Source organism: Dama dama, chromosome X, assembly GCF_033118175.1.
Source record: "Dama dama isolate Ldn47 chromosome X, ASM3311817v1, whole genome shotgun sequence".
NCBI lineage: Eukaryota > Metazoa > Chordata > Mammalia > Artiodactyla > Cervidae > Dama > Dama dama.
Genome location: NC_083714.1, coordinates 13626150 through 13644558, shown reverse-complemented (window position 1 = coordinate 13644558; position 18409 = coordinate 13626150).

Here is an 18409-nt window from a genome sequence, read left to right as displayed (position 1 = left end):
AAACCTAGTAAATCTAAGAAAATTGAAATCATATCAAGCATCTTATCTGACCACATCGCTATGAGACTAGATATCAATTACAAGAAAAAAACTGTAAGAAACACAAACACATGGAGATTAAACAACACATTTCTAAATAACCAACAGGTTACTCAAGAAATGAAAAGGGATATCAAAATTTTCTAGAAACAAATGACAATGGAAACATGATAACTCACACCTATGGGATGCAGCAAAAGCAGTTCTCCAAGAGGGAAATTTATAGCAATACAATCCTACCTCAAGAAACAAGAAAAACATCAAATAGACAATCTAAATTTACACCTAAAACAACTGAAAAAAGAACAAAAAACCCCAAAATTAGTAGAAGGAAATAAATCATAAAGATCTGAGCAGAAATAAATGAAAAAGAAATGAAAGAAACAATAGTAAAGATTAATAAAACTATAAGCTGGTTCTTTGAGAAGATAAACAAAATGGACAAGCCTTTAGCTAGACTCATCAAGAAAAAAAGAGAGAAGAATCAAATAAAAAAATTAAAAATGAAAAAAGAGAGGTTACAACAGGCAATGCAGAAATACAAAGGATTATAAGAGACTATTATGAAAAGCTATATTGCAATAAAATTGATAACCTGGGAGAAATGGCCAGATTCTTAGAAAAGTTCAATCTTCCAAGACTGAATCTGGAAGAAATAGAAGTTATGAACAACACAATTACAAACACTGAAATTGAAGCTGTGATAAAAAAAAATCTCCCAAAAAACAAAGGCCCAGTACCAGATTGCTTCAGAGGAGAACTCTATCAAAAATTTAGAGAAGAGCTAATGCCTATCCTTCTAAAACTCTTTCAAGAAATTGTAGAGGAAAGAACACTTCCAAACTCACCAGGTGGCCACCACCACCCTGATACCAAAACAAGACAAAGACAACACAAAAAAATAAAACAACAGGCCAATATCACTGATGAACATAGATGCAAAAATCCTCAACAAAATTTTAGCAAACAGAATTCAGCTACACATCAAAAAGCTCATACACCATGATCGAGTTGGGTTTATTCCAGGTCTGCAAGGATTCTTCAATATATGCAAATCAATCAACGTGATACATCATATTAACAAACTGAAAGATAAAAATCATATGATCATCTCAATAGATGCAGAAAAAGCCTTTGAGAAAATCCAGCACCATTTATGATTAAAACTCTTCAAAAAATGGGCATAGAAGGAACTACTTCATCATAGTAAAGGCCATATATGATAAGCCTACAGCAAACATTATTCTCAATGGTGAAAAACTGAAAGCATTCCCCATAAGATCAGGAACAAGAAAAGGGTGTCCACTTTCACCACTATTATTCAACATAGTTTTGGAAGTCCTAGCTACAGCAATCAGAGAAGAAAAAGAAATAAAAGGAATCCAGATTGGAAAAGAAGTAAATCTCTCACTATTTGCAGATGACATGATACTGTACATAGAAAACCCTAAAGATAGGATCAGAAAATTACTAGAGCTAATCAGTGAATTTAGCAAAGTTGCAGGATATAAAATTGATACTCAGAAATCATTTGCACTTCTATATATTAACAATGAAAAATCAGAAAGAGAAATTAAGGAATCAATCCCATTCACCATTGCAACAAAAAGAATTAAATATCTAGGAATAAACTTACCTAAGGAGACAAAAGGACTGTACACAGAAAATTATAAGACACTGATGAAAGAAATCAAAGGCAACATAAACAGATGGAGAGATATTCCATGTTGCTGGGTAGGAAGAATCAATTTTGTGAAAATGACTATACTACCAAATGCAATCTACAGATTCAATGAGATCCCTATCAAATTACCAATGGCATTTCTCACAGAACTAGACCAAAAACTTTCACAATTCATATGGAAACACAAAAGACCCCAAATAGCCAAAGCAGTCCTGAGAAAGAAGAACGGAGCTGGAGCAATCAACCTTCCTGACTTCAGATTATACTACAAAGCTACAGTCATCAAGACAGTATGGTACTGGCACAAAAACAGAAATATAGACCAATGGAACAAGATAGACAGTGCAGAAATAAACCCATTCACCTATGGGTACCTTATTTTTTGCAAAGTAGGCAAAAATATGCAATGGGGCAAAGACAGCCTCTTCACTCAATGGTGCTGGGAAAACTGGACAGCTACATGTAAAAGAACAAAATGAGAACACTTCCTAACACCATACACAAAGATAAACTCGAAACAGATTAAAGACCTAAGTGTAAGACCAGAAACTATAAAACTCTTAGAGGAAAACATAGGCAGAACACTCGATGACATAAATCAAAGCAAGATCCTCTATGACCCACCTCCCAGAGTAATGGAAATAAAAACAAAAGTAAACAAGTGCGACCTGACTGATCGAACTTAAAAGGTTTTGTGCAGCAAAGGAAACTATAAGCAAAGTGAAAAGAGAACCCTCAGAATGGGAGAAAATAATAGCAAAAATGAAACAACTGACAAAGGATTAATTTCTAAAATATACAAGCAGCTCATACAACTCAATGCCAGAAAAACAAACAACCCAATCAAAAAGTGGGGGAAAGACCTAAACAGACATTTCTCCAAAGAAGACATACAGATGGCTAACAAACACATGAAAAGATGCTCAGCATCACTCATTATTAGAGAAATGAAAATTAAAACTACAATGAGTTATCACCTGACACTGGTCAGAATGGCCATCATCAAAAAGTCTACAAATAGTAAATGCTGGAGAGAGTGTGGAGAAAAGGGAACAATCTTGCACTGTTGGTGGGAATGTAAATTGATATAGCCACTGTGGAAGATGTATAGAGATTTCTTAAAAAAAACTAGGAATAAAACCACCATATGACCCAGCAATCCCACTCCTAGGCATATACCATGAGGAAACCAAAATTGAAAGAGACACGTGTATTCCATTGTTCATTGCAGCACTATTTACAATAGCTAGAACATGGAAGCAACCTAGATGTCCATTGACAGATGAATGGATAAAGAAGTTGTGGTACATATACACAATGGAATATTACTCAGCCATAAAAAGGAATGAATTTGAGTCATTCTAATGAGATGGATGAACCTAGAACCTATTACACAGATTGAAGGAGTCAGAAAGAGAAAGATAAATACCGTATTCTAATACATATATGTGGAATCTAGAAAAATGGTACCAAAGAATTTATTTACCAGGCAGCAATAGAGAAACAGACATAGAGAGTAGACTTATGGACATGGGGAGAGGGGAAGAAAGGGTGAGATGTATGGAAAGAGTAACATGAAAACTTTCATTACCATATGTAAAATAGATAGCCAACAGCAATTTGCTCTATGGCTCAGGAAAGTCAAAGAGGGGCTCTGTATCAATTTATAGGGATGGGATGGGGTGGGAGACTGGAGGGAGGTTCAAAAGGAAGGGGATATATCTATACCTTTGGCTGATTCATGTCGAGGTTTGACAGAAAACAAAATTCTGCAAAGTAATTATGCTTCAATAAAAAAAATAATTAAAAAATTAACAGCACAAAAATGAAGCATGTAACTTAGACTGAGAGCTATACAGTAATCCTACTTTGAGGAAGACTGGAAGGTGGCTGGGATAAAAAAGAAACAAAGGATAGCCTTGGGCAGCACCAAAGCACCAAAACATGAAAACTCAGATCACTTTCATGGGGTTGGGGGGGTGAGACAAATGTGGCGATGTGGATAAAGAAGTAATTTTCATATTTGGTGCTTGTATGTTTCATACTAGCACCAAATATGAAAATTACTTCTTTGACTGAGCGACTGAACTGAACTGAACTAAACTGATTTTTCATACTTGGTACTCATTATGTAGTTATTGGTTGTTTGGTTGAATGAATGAATGAATAAAGTTTGAGGACATATACTAGAGTGTTGAATGAGGTATCCATCACTATGTAACAAATTTCCCCCAAAATAGTCTGTTTAAAACAACAAGCACTTATTATCTCACATAGTTGCTAAGAATCAGGAACGTGGGAGTGATTTATTTAGGTAATTTGGGCTAAAGTTGCAATTAAACTGTTGGCTGAAGCAGCCATCTCAAGATTTGACTAGAGCTGGTTAATCAATCTAGTTTCAAGCTCACTCACATAGTTGCCAGGTCTTGGTTCTTCATTGAATGTTGGCAATATATATCTCAGAGGAATACCCAGCACATATAAGCAAGATATGAATACAAGCTTTTATTATTATTACCTAAAAACTCTAAGGTGTTGTCAAAAGACTTTAAGCAGATGAGTGACCTGATCATCTTTGCTGTTTCAGAACATTCCTTCCAACTTTAGTGTGGGGAATGGACAGCAGAGGAGAAAAGCAGAAGGGAATGACACTCATTAGAAAGCTGTTACAAGTGAGAGATGATGCTATTCGGGTGGTGCTAATGAAAATGAATGGCAACCCACTCCAGTATTCTTGCATGGAGAATTCCATGTACAGAGGAGCCTGGTGGTTTACAGACCATGGGGTCACAAAGAGCTGGACACAACTGAGCAACTAACACTTTCACTTTCAATGGAAATGAAGAGCAATGGATTCATGCAGGGTATATTCTAGAAGTAGAGCCACCTCCACATGGATTAGATGCAGCTGATGACAGAGACAGAACTAGGGAACAAAGGAGGAGCAGCAAGGTTCTTCATGGAGATGAGGTGAGGATGGTGAGTTGAATTAAGACCATGTGGAATTTGAGGTGCTGGTAAGACATTCATGAGGAAATGTTCAGTTGGCAATTGGATCTATGGGTGTGGAGCTCAAAAGAGAGATCTGGGCTAGATATTTAAGAGTCATCAGCATATGGGTCACTGAAGCATGGGTGTGGATAAGATTACCTGAGGAGAATAGGTCTAATGAGAAGAGAAGGTTGCCTAGGGAAGAACCCTGATGGTCACCAGCAGTGAAGAGATGGCTGGAGGAAGAAGTGCCTGTGAAGGAGAATCAGAAGGAGTGGCCAGAGAGAAAGAAGAAAACCTGGAGGGTGTGGTCGCATACAAGCCAAAACCACATCTCATGGAAAGAAGGAAAACTAAACAGTGCCAGTGTTGCCTGCTGAAAGATGAGGTCACAGAAGATAAGGGTTGAAAATGATCCATTGAATTGACCAAGAAAGAGGTCATTGGTGGTCTTCACAATAATCATGTCACTGGAATGGAGTGGGGGTGGGGGTCCCCACCGCAGCCTCCTTCTCTCAGCTATGAATGTACCATCATGGAATTTCTAGACCTTGGAGTTGAGTACCATTTCCTCTTTGCAAACAGAACCTTTGATCCCACAGGTGTCGACCTCTTAGAGATCTAGATCTATGGGTGGAATTTACTGGAACTGGAGTACTCCTTGACCAGGATAGTAGTAATAAATAATAAGATCTAATATTTGAGTACTAACCACTTTATGTGGATAATCTGATTTAATCCTGACACTAACTCTATGAGGTGGGTACACAGCTGCATACGTCAACTTTCTTTATTATTCTCAGGTAAAAATCTGGTGGCCCACATCACAGTGTAGACCCGGGCTGAGCTGAGTTTGGCTAGGATCAAAGAAGACAGAAACCAAGATCCTCAGTCATTGGAGAACTTCTGCAACCTCTGGGCTTCAGGAAGTCTTTTCTGAGGAGTGTAGAGTTATGAGGGTATTTTCTCAAGGGAATTGTTGGAGCGGGACTGTCTGGAGCAGGGGCTGTCAGTTCAGGGACTGTTTTAGAATATCATCCTGGAGACCATGATAAATAGCCCCAGGGGCCATCTAAAATGATACTCTGTAAGCACTGGGAAGCCTTTAGCCATGGTTTTCCACTCTTCTTCTTGGGTGGAGAGGAAGCTCTAGGAACCTCAGAAATCTAATCTAATGAAGACCCAAGTCCTCAAGGGAGCAGAGAGAGCAGATTGCCATTTTAGATGGTAGCAGAGTGGGGACTGTGGTACTCCCAGCTCCTCTGTTAAGATCTCCAGGCACACACAGGTGTCCATATGCCTGGCATATGGAGACTTCATTGCCCTCAGTGCCTCTCCTGTGGCACTCAGCCCATTAAATCACAGGAAGGTGGGAGAAGCTCATCTCCTCCATCAGGCCATGAATTTCTCAATCATGGAGAGGAAATACTTTTCGTGTGTTGTCCCCCATGCCTTTTCAGCCTCTAGCACAGTGCTAGGTTCAGAGTGATCCTCAATAAGTATTTGTTGAATTATTGAATGAAAGAATGAATGGCTTTTTCCTAGGGCCGGTCCTTGTTCCAGCTTACTTCTTATTTGTATTCAAAACCAGACTAACCTCCCTAACCAGCAGAGCATCTGTTGCTTTTTCTAAGGCAAGGATAATGAACAATAGTGTGAGAGGGCTAGGTCAAGTTGATTCAATTCAACAAGTATTTAGTAAGTCTGCTATGAAGCTAGTACTGTGTTACGTGCCCTCTTAAAACAGACACAAGTCTATGGGATGCAAAGGTTTTAAAAATCAATCTTTCATTAAAAAATTGTGAATCACTACATTGTATACCTGAGACTTATATAAATCCACTCTACCTCAATTTAAAAAAAGAAAGAAAAAAATGAATAACAGAGGCAAGCATACATACTCTTACTTAATATGTATAATATGTAAAGAATGCCATGACTATATATTCATACTAATAGATAAAAATGTTCAAAATATTAAGTAAAAAAGGCAATTTCTGTGACATGCAAAATGTGTTATCAATTATAATTATGTTATCAATGTCTAATTTATTTTTTTAAAAGTATTTATTTATTTATTTGGCTGCCCTGGATCTTAGTTGCAGCAACTGGATCTAGTTCCTGACTAGAACCTGTTCTCTGACCAGGAAGTGAACCCAGGGTTCCCATACTGGGAGCATGGAATATCTTAGCTACTGGACCACCAGAAAAATCCCATCAATGTCTAATTTAAATGTACTACCATCAGAGAAAAGATGGTATGATACCAATTCTTCAAATTTGAGGCTTACTTTACTGAAATGTTATTTGCATTAAAGTCTACTTTTGCACCTCCCCAAATTGACATTTCAGATATATAAAAAGGTATAAATTAATATGATAAACATCCAGGTATCCATGACCCAGCTTTAAAATTTAGACATAAGCAGTTCACACAGTTCAAAAAGCTCTAAAAGTCAAGAGATTTTTTGAAGTTTGGCGTCAAAGTTCTTCTGATCACAAAACCTAACCTGGACTGACCTAAAGCTATTTCATAATCTCCATCTGTCCCACTCTGTGAGCAACCATGCATTTCACAGCAGAAATAGTAATATGTTTGATTACAAGGTATTGCCCCAGACCATACTGGTTATGTTACTTAGTGTTGAGTACATACTGTATGCTGCTGCTGCTGCTAAGTCGCTTCAGTCGTGTCTGACTCTGTGTGACCCCATAGATGGCAGCCCACCAGGCTCCCCCGTCCCTGGGATTCTCCAGGCAAGAACACTGGAGTGGGTTGCCATTTCCTTCTCCAATGCATGAAAGTGAAAAGTGCAAGTGAAGTCGCTCATTCATGTCCGACTCTTAGCGACTCCATGGACTACAGTCTACCAGGCTCCTCCATCCATGGGATTTTCCAGGCAAGAGAACTAGAGTGGGGTGCCATACTTTTTCTAAAATCCAAACAACTCTGAATTCCCAAACACACACAGTCACATGGTCCGTAGGTAAGGAATTTGCAAGTTTGTGGCCTGTTGGGCCACAATTTGGGGCTTGGTTACTGAACAGTGTTTCCCAGTGTTCCCCCAAAGGAAGGAGGAAGGGATGGAAACCGGCTAGGCAGCCCAGTGTCAGGTACACCTCCTTGTACTCCTCAGCGTCCACCCCCATGCCTCTTCCTTAGGCTCCCCCTTTCTTTTGGCCTCTGGCTTGCCAAACTCAGCAGCAGCCTTACCTTATATAAATTTCTTATACCAACTTTTCTCTATTTGTCTCAGCTCCTCCCTACCCCCTAGGTGCTATGCTTTCCTCATCCTATCTTTTGCCCTGGTTTTCCCTCTGTTTTTTTAAAATTATAATTCCCTGCCTCTTATATGTGTATGCTCAGTTTCTCAGTAGTGTCTGACTCTTTGCAACGGCTCCACTGTCCATGCCATTCTCCAGGCAAGAATACTAGAGTGGGTTGCCATTTCCTCTTGCAGGGGATCTTCCTGACTCAGGGATCGAACTCGAGTCTCCTTTGTCTCCTGCATCAGCAGGCAGACTCTTCACCACTGTGCCACCTGGGAAGCCTCTCACGTACACACTCCTTATTTATTTTATTTTTGGCTGTGCTGGGTCTTCATTGCTGTGGGTGCTTTTCTCTAGTTGCAGCAGGTGGGGGCCACTCTCTAGTTGCAGTGCTCTGCCTTCTCATTTTGATGACTCCTTTTATTGCAGAACACAGGCTCCAGGATGCTTGGGCTTCAGCAGTTGTGGCACACGGGCTCCAGAGCACAGGCTCAGCAGCTGTGGTGCACGGGCCCAGCTGCTCTGCAGCATGTGGGATACTCCTGGCCCAGGGCTCAAACTCATGTCCTCTGCACTGGCAGGTGAATTCTTTACCACGGAGCCACCAGGGAAGCCCCTCTCTCTCAGTTTTGAAATTCCTTTTTTCTCATCTGCTCCCTCCATCTCTCTGCTATTGATCTGAGTCCCTTGAGTTCTGGATCATCAGCTTCAGACCCATTATCCTTTCCCATTAATATTTGGTGCAGCTCTTTCACTCTGGGGCCATTGTGTTGAAATATACCTCTCTTTTTTCTACTCCTCATCTTCCAGTTTACTTCTAAACTAAGCATATTTAAGTTAAAAATTGTCAATTTAAAGAAAAATATTTTAAAAGTATATAGTAGTGTGCTGTGATATGGCTCAAATTCATGATGGCGATACTCAAATGATTGTGGGAAACTTGCTTTTTCCGAATGAAGGGATAATTTTTTTTATTTGATTGATGGGCCATCTAGTGGTGAATGGAAGATGACAATCCTAGTCTGAGAAAATGCAGTAGATCTTTAAAAGAAAAGCCAGTTTCAACCCTCAGCCACTCTAACAGGTCCAAAGCACTGTCTTATGAAAATATGTGGACAGCAAAGGTCTAGTCCCACCTGGAACATAGCTGCATGTGATATATGACTTTAGCTTGGCATTGTTGAGGTAAATAATATGTATGATGTATGTGTGTTCATATCACATACATGCATCTCAGATGACCTGGCCAAATTCAGAAACTCCACAAATGCTCCTTACAGCCATCCCAAGGATGTTTTGACTGCCTTGTGCATGCATGTGTGTGAAGTTACTTCAGTCATGTCCAACTCTTTGTGACCCTATGAACTATAGCCCACCAAGCTCCTTTGTCCATGGGACTCTCCGGGCAAGAATCCTGGAGTGAGTTGCCATTTCCTACTCCAAGGGATCTTACCAATCCAGGGATTGAATCCACATCTCTAACATCTCCTGCATTGGCATGTAGGTTCTTTACCGTGAGTGCTACCTGAGAAGCATGGTGACTGCAATGTATCAAACCTGTATTCTGGGAGGCCACGTTAAGAGAGAATTAGTGCTGTGCAAGGGAGGAAATCGTTATTTGAGAAGGGAATGACTTAAAAATCCTATCTCCCAATTTGATAAATCAAGGCTCCAAAACACTCAAGTCTTGACATATTGATTGGTAGCCAGTTATTCATCTAACATTTATTGAGCTACCAAAGAGCATTGTGGGGCTTCCCAGAGGGCATTTGTGGTAAAAAAAAAAAAAAAAAACCTGCCTGTCAAAGCAAGGTCAGGAATATTCCCTAGAGGAGGAAATGGCAACCAGCTCCATTATTCTTGCCTGGAAAATTCCATGGACAGAGGAGCCTGGTGGGCTATAGTCCATGGGGCCATAGAGATGGTCATCACTGAGTGACTGAGCAAAGAGCATTGTAAGACTACTCCAAGTCCTGTTAACACACATCTGGGGACTTCCCTGGTGGTCTAGTGGTTAAGAATCCATCTTCAAATGCAGGGGAACACAAGTTCAATCCCTGGTGGAGGAACTAAGACCCCATATGCCTCGCGGCAGCTAAGCCTAAGTCCTCTAGAGCCTGCACCACAAGGAAGACCTGATGCAACCAAATAAAATAAAAAACACATGGCTACATGTTTACCAAAAGAAATATATCACCTAGTCAAGAAATACATACAGCAGAGCTGGGCACATTTCAGATACAGGGATTTCCAGGGAGCCGAGAAATGTGTTCCCCCTATGAGCTTCTCTCCAAGTCTCCCAAGTTAGAAATTTTAGCTAGAAAAGGTAATTGATATATAGTCAAAGCTATGGTTTTTCCAGTAATTATGTACAGATGTGAGAGTTGGACCATAAAGAAGGCTGAGCATGGAAGAATTGATGCTCTCGAACTGTGGTGCTGAAGAAGACTCTTGAGAGTCTCTTGGGCTGCAAGGAGATCAAACCAGTCAATCCTAAAGGAAATCAACCCTGAACATTTATTGGAAGGACTGATGCTGAAGCTGAAGCTCCAATACTTTGGCCACTTGATCTGAAGAGCTGATTCATTGGAAAAGATCCTGATGCTGGGAAAGATTGAGGGCAGGAGGAGAAGGGGTGCGACAGAATGAGATGGTTGGATGACATCAGCCACTCAATGAGCATGAGTTTGAGCAAACTCTGGGAGATAGTGAAGGACAGGGAAGCCTGGTGTGCTGCAGTCCGTATGACTTAGCGACTGAACAACAACAACAACATATAGACTCTAAGATAACTTTCAGCGATTATTTTGAAGTACTTGAAGAGCTTCAAAAGTGTCTACCTTTAGAGGCTTCTCTGGTGGTCCAGTGGTTAAGACTCTTGCTTCCAATACAGGGGACACGGGTCCAATATCTGGTCAGGGAACTAAGATCCCACATGCTGCATGGTGCGGCCAAAAAATAAAATTAAGGTCTCCTTTTAGAGTGACTGATCATCACAATTTCCCTTGGACAGTCTTGGTTTTTAGCACTGAAAGTTGTTCGTCCTGGGAGACCTCCCTGTCCTCGATCAATGGGTACTGTTGTTCACTCTAACTCCTGTAGGATCTTCAGAGGATTAAACCTGAGCAAAGGATCCACCATCTAAACAACCAAGAAACAGTAATAATTTAAGCCGGGTTTGAGTGGTTACTAAATGCTATTTAGGTACCACCCTCAAATGATCTTATGAGGCAAGAAGAGAGGAAAGTGAATTTCTTTGCAAATGAGGAGACAAGCTCAGAGAGGAAAATAACCTAGAACTTGCCTGAGATGACTTAGTTAACAAATAGCAGAGACAGGATTTGGACCCAGACCAACACAGCTTGAAATTCTGCATCCTTAAGCAGCATGCCATATTTCTGCTATCCAGACAGAGCACTCCATCCCAGCAGTGGATGGGTTATCAGACTCCAATGCTGGTCCCAAGTCATTGACTAAGGGGACTCTGGAGTTATCAATGCCTTCAACATTTCTTTAAAGCAGCTTGGCAGCAAACCTTCAAGAGCTTAGAAGTTTAGACAAGCAGTTTTCTAAGTTATGATTTTTTCTTTTGATTTTTTCACTTTTTCATTTGAACCACTCTATGTGCCTACTTAAAAAAAATTAATGCAGAAACTTGAACCCTCACTCAGAGGAACTAAATCAGAAAGTCTGTGCATCTGCACTTAATTTAATGAGTGGCCAGACTGACCCAGGTATATGGTCATTTGAGAAATGCTGGGCTAGAAGGTTCTGAAGAGAAGAGCCAAGGTTCAAGAAGTTTGCTTCATCTACTCACAGACTTAGAGAATGAATTTATGGTTGTTAGGAGCAGGGGTGGGGGAAGGATGGGGGGAAGGGATAGTCAGGGAGTTTGGGATCGACATGTACACCCTGCTATATTTAAAATGGATAACAAACAAGGTCCTGCTGTATTGCGTAGGGACCTCTGCTCAATGTTACGTGGCTGCTTGGATGGGAGAGGAGTTCAGGGGAGAATGGATACATGTATATGTATGGCTGAGTACCTTTGCTGTCTACTTGAAACTATCACAGCATTGTTAATCAGCTATACTTCAATACAAAATAAAAAGTTTTTTTTTAAAGTAACAACAAGTAACAACAGTTTACTTCATGCATTTTCTCTATTCTTGTTGTGTTCTCCCACCCCATCTAATGTGGACACACCCCAAGTTCCATGATTCTGTCCTCTGTCTGCCCTTCTCTCTCTTCATTCTTCCTCAGAGGCCTCCATTATTGCCTCTGCCTGGTTCATTATATGAAGAGCTGGAGACCTAAGTCCCACCTCCATTCCACCATTAGTCTTATGACACTGAACAGATCAGTTTTCCTCCCTGGAATGCAGCTTTCTCACCTGTAAAATCACAGCAGGATCATATGATACCTGATTCTTATGTGAAGGCCTTTCCAGGCTTAAAGTTTATGATCTACATTATTATTTTCAAGTTGTGGTATGAGGTCCAGCTTTAACAATTGCCCAAGGTGTTTATCAGAAAAGCACATCCATTGACAGATGAGTAGATAAAGAAAATGTGGTATGTCTGACAATAGAATATTATTCAGCATGAAAAAGGAAGGAAATCTTGTCACATTTACAACATGGATGAAACTCAAGGACATTATGCCAAGTGAAATAATCAGTCACAAAAAAATAAATGTGTGATTCCACTCACATGAAGTATCTTAAGTAGGCAGAATAATAAAAACAGAAAATAGATGCTGAGGGCTGGGAAGGAGCAGAGGGGAAATTAATGTCGGACAGATGTCAAATTACAGTTTTGCAAGATGAAAAAGTTCTTACAGTCTAGTGTACAACAATGTGAATATATTCAACACTACTGAACTGTGCACATAAAGATTGTTAAGATGGTAAATTTAATGTTGTATATTTTAAATATCTTTTTAAAAAATTAAGTATCTTTTATTTTTTGATCATGCCATGTCACATGTGGGATCTTAGTTCCCTGGCCAGGGATCAAACTCCCACCTGCTGTGTTGGAACCATGGAGTCTTAACCATTGGACAGACAGGCAAGTCCCTAATGCTCTGTATTTTTATCACAATAAGAAAGAAAAGCAGAGTTCTGAGTCCCACTTCCAACCCAGAGCTACTGTATCAAAATGTTAAGGGTTGGGGCTGTGACTGTGCATTTTTAACAAGTTCCACATGTGATTTTCTATCTCCTCTGAACTTTGAGAACCACTAAACAAATGTAAAGTAAATCCTTTGTTCATTGCAACAAATTTGATACCCTGATCTCAGCTTCCCCCTTTCCCCAGGAATATTTGTGTATTTTCACTTGCTGCCAGCTAGTGTGCTTAGAGAATGTACATTTATTTTATTATTAGCCAAAGCAGAAAAGAATCCAGAAAGCAAAGGTGCTGCAGAAGAAGGGCATCCAGTCCATTTCCAAGCCAAACAGAGATGACTTTGGATCTGGCAGTTCTGGATTACACATGACTCTGATCTTGTCCATTAGAGTGAGTAATTGAAAGCTGGCTCTGTGTATGCTTACCGAAATTATTATTTTAAATTGTTCACATTACATAAATCTCGGCCTCTGATGCTGTCTGTAAGAAAAGGTGGTAAGAATATCAATGAACATATCCCCTAGAATGAGATTTTGTAACTTTTAAGCAACCTTGAAGGCTCCTGTTTTCACTGTCACTAGTTAGGGAGTTGTTGAGAAGGGGCTTGCATTATTCAAGGTCAGAGTCAAGCAAGGGATAAGATAATTAGTTCATATTTATGGGGCACTTACCACGTGCTGGGCACTGGGCTCAATTCTTTCAATAGAAGTTCTCATTCTATCCTTCCTCTGGGTGTTATTATTACTTTCTTCTTTGTAGAAATGGGGGCTCAGAGAGCCTCAACAATTTGCTGAAGACCACACAACATATAAGACATAGAGCTTTCTAGCTGCAGAGCCCATCCTTTTAACCACTGTCTCTATGGCCCTGCTTATACACAACCTTCATCTTCCCGTACTTCCTACCTATTAATAGCTTCTGTCCCAGATCAATAGTGCTGTTGGATGAGGGACATTGAATAAGAAGCTTTAGTTAGCTGCTTAGAGGCTAATTTTTCACCTTGTCTTTAGTACCTGGGCTTTGCTCCTAAGGTAAGTACTCTTCGAAGCTCAGACCTGATACCTGGATCCCTATCTTATTACCTAGCTTGCCCTGTGCCTCCACTTCTAAGGTTAGAAGCCTGACTTTCTCTTGCTCTCTAACTTCCCTCCTTTCTTGGATGTTCCCGTTCACCTGTTTCAGCATGCCTAGATTCCTTGCTGCTGCTCTGCTCATGGGGAGGATGCCTTCTTACCTCAGCTGGACCTTTCTGATGCTGACTTCATAGACTGAAACTTAAACTACCATTGGAATCACAGCCCACAAGAATATTCTAGTACCTGTGTGCTAAACCTAAACAGGGTAATTGTCTGACAAACTTGAGGATTTACATAATCTCTAGAGTCTCCTAGAGGTTTCCCAGGTGGCTGAGTGATAAACAATCCACCTGCAATGCAGGAGATTTGGGTTTGATCCCTGGGTCAGGAAGATCCCCTGGAAAAGGGAATGGCTACTCACTCCAGTATTCTTCTTTTTCACTCCAGTATGCTTGCCTGGTGAATCCCATGGACTGAGGAGCCTGGCAGGCTACAGTTCATAGGGTTACAATAGTTGGACATGACTGAGCACTCACAAGCACAAGCGTTCGAGTCTCCTAATAGGCAAAATGTTCAGCTGGTATTGAAAATCACCTATCATACCAAGAACAAAAAACATACCTTGAATTAGAAAGACAATTTATTGACAACTACATTGAGAGTAATCAGATGTTGGAATTATCTGACCAAGATTTGAAAGCAACATCATAAAAATGTTTCAACAGTGCAAATTCCCCTGAAACAAGTTAAAATTGTAGCAAACAAGCAGAAGTTACCAAAAAAAAAAAAAGGGAAATTATAGAACTGAAAAGCACATAGCAGAAATGAAAAATTCATTAGATAGACTCAATAGCAGAATGGAGATAACAGAGGATAGAACCAGTGAACTTGAGAACAGATCAATACAATTTACCCTTTCTGAATAACAGAACAAAGACTGAAAATGATGAGATCTTTGTGAATCTGTGAGACGATAACAATACATTTAACATTCATTCTTATCATCAGAGGCCCAGAAGGAGAGAAGTTCTTTTCTCCTTTTGGAGCTGAAAAAGCATTAGAAAAAATAATGGCTAAAGACTCCTCAAATTTGATGAGAGGTAATACAAACCTTCAAATTCGAGAAGCTGAGCATACCCCAAGCAAGATAAACCCAACGAAATCCATGCCAAGACACATCATAATTAAACTTCTGAAACTAAAGACAAAGAAGAAATCTTGAGAGCAGCCAGAAAAAAACCAATAAATTACATATAGGAGAAGGCCAATTCAAATTACATCAGATTTCTATCAGAAACCACAAAGACAGGAATGAAGTGATGCATTTTACAAGTGTTGGCAGAGAAGAACTGTCAAGGGAAAATTCTATACCTGCAAAAATATCCTTCAGGAATGAGTAAGAAATAAAGGCAATTACAGATGAAGCATATCCAAAATAATTGTTTGCTAGCAGACCCAATTCTTAATGATGCCTAAAGGAAGTTTATTTAAACAGTAAGAAAATTGTAAAAGAAGGAATATTGGAGCATCAGGAAAAAAAATACAATGGCTAGAGCAGAAATATGGGCACATACAACAATCACTTTTCTCATGAGTTTTATAAATCATATTTGATAGTTAGAACAAAAGGTATAGCACAATCTGACAATGATAATTAAAAGAAGGGAAGGTAAAGGAACTTAGTCATATGTGGCAGAGACTACTCATTAAAATCTACTCCTTTACCTCTATGATAATCGATTTGTCACTGGGACATGGCTGCCTAGCTAGTAATTTCCTTTCCTAGTCCTTAGCCCTTTTGCAACTAGAGTGGCAGTATAACTGACTTTTCACCGATAACATGTGAGTGGAAGTGATGTGTGCTACTTCCAGACCTGAGCTAAGCAGAGGCCAGATTGTCTAGGATCTAATAACCCATGGAAAGAGTTGTGAGTTTATTGTATCACTGGTGGGAATATAAAATGGAACAGTCACTCTGGAAAACAATTTGGCAACTTCTTTAAAAATTAAACATGTCCAAAAATCTTAAACATGTCCTTACAATAAGACCTAGCAACTATACTTTTGAGCATTTATTCCAGAGAAACGAAAACATATTTACATAGGACCTGTATGTGAATGTTCAAGAACAATACAAATGCCATCCATGGATGAATGGTAAATTGAAGCACCATCAGTATCATGGCATACAACTCAACAATAAGAAGGAGTAAATTATGGTTACATGTAGCAGCCTAGATGAATCTCTAGAAAGTCATGTTCAATGAAAAAAGAAGTGTCTCAAAGTGACATACTATTCAATTCCATCTGTATAATGTCTTTGAAATGACAAAATTAGAGAAATGCAGACCAGATTAGTGGTTGCCCATGATTCAGCAAGTGGGTAGGAGAGGGAAGTGAGTGTGGTTATAAAAGTACAACACACAAGAGATCCTTGTGGCCTCATTGTGGGAATTACCGTTTGGTATCTTGACTGTGATAGTGGATACACGAGCATTCACAGGTAACTAACACACATGAATACAAGTAAAATGGGGGAAATCTTAATAATATTAGTGGATTGTATCAGTGTACCAATATCCTGGTTGTGATATTATAGTTTTGCAAAGTGTTACCATTGAGGGAAATCGGGCCAAGTGTGCAAGGATCTTTCTGTATTATTTTTACTACTGCATGTGATTTTGCATTGATCTCAATAAAAAATTCAGTTTTAAAAAAGGCCAGTGTTTCTGGAGCTTAGTGGACAAGCCCTTAGTGGAAACCACTGGAAAGGAGTCACACGAACTGATTTATTTTCTAACTCATCATCGTGGTGGTTGTGTAGAGACAAGCATGGAAGCAGGGAGACCAGTTAGAGGTCCATTGTGGCGGACCAGTATTTCTCTCTTTATTGCAACCATTGTACCAGAAATTCTGGTAGTTTGGTTTGGAACTGAGTGAAGATGGAGAGAAGCAGATGGATTCAGGATATTTTTGTAGGTAGGGCTGACAGAAGTTCATAGATGAACTTAATGGATGACTATGAAGTTAACAGTCCAGAGGACTTTCCAGAATGGGCTCAATTAGACTGTCTCTTTAACTTTTCAACTACAGGGTCTTCTCGGTAGCTTGCTCTTCTTGCTATGTATGGGATAGAAAAATAAAACTGCTTGAAGGTGATCCACCTCTTCTGGCATGGGCTCAGTTTTAGGGTCTACCTTGGCTTCCCTAAGATGAAGTGATCTAAAGACAGGGGTTGTTGGGCTCCTAATGGCTGTGCTCCTGAACTTCAAAGGGAGAGTTGATCACTTACGGCTCTCATTTCCACACTGGCACCAACTGCCTTGAGACAGGCATAAAGGTGGCAGTTGCAATGCATGAATTCTCTTTGGGCAGGATGCATGTATATATTAGGCTTTGGTTTTGAGGGTATAGATCTGGCTGGATTGAGATTCATCAAGATTGGGGTATGAGTAGGCTTTTTGGAGGCAGGAATATGGCCACTGGGCAGGCACCAGACAAATAGTTTTCCTCTTTTGAGATGAATTATTTCTCTGGGTAAGAAACAGAGCATGAATCATTGGGATAGTTTCTGGAAAACTAAGAATTGCCAGACAACATTAATCATCCTGGAAGCCTCCAAGCCTAGGACCTTGCTTGGCATCATGCTTGTCTTTTAAGAAATCCCACTTGAACACTTAAGCATTTTTTCCCAAATGGCCCAGAAGTGGTTCTGTCAGTTAGTCCAGGTTGATTTGAGGCCAAATGGAATAATATCTACCAAAATGTTGTTTAGGTGGATGACTACTTCTCCATTTAGTTATTCATACAAAGATCCTTTCATTGATCACTTTGTTAATTAGGATACTCCTTGATTGCTGTAACAAAAGGACTCAACAATAGTTCTGTGGCTTAAGGAAATTTCTTTCTTTCTTTCTCAGATAACGATGAGAGTGAGTAATTCAAATACGCAGGGGTATTCAGCTCCACATGGTCATTCAGGGACCCAGGTTCAATCTATTTCACATCTCCATCTCCCTTGAACTTTGGCCTTAGTAGGATAGCTGCCAGAGAAGGCAATGGCAACCCACTCCAGTACTCTTACCTGGAAAATCCCACGGATGGAGGAGCCTGGTGGGCTGCAGTCCATGGGGTCGCTAAGGAGTTGGACACGACTGAGTGACTTCACTTTCACTTTTCACTTTCATGCGTTGGTGAAGGAAATGGCAACCCACTCCAGT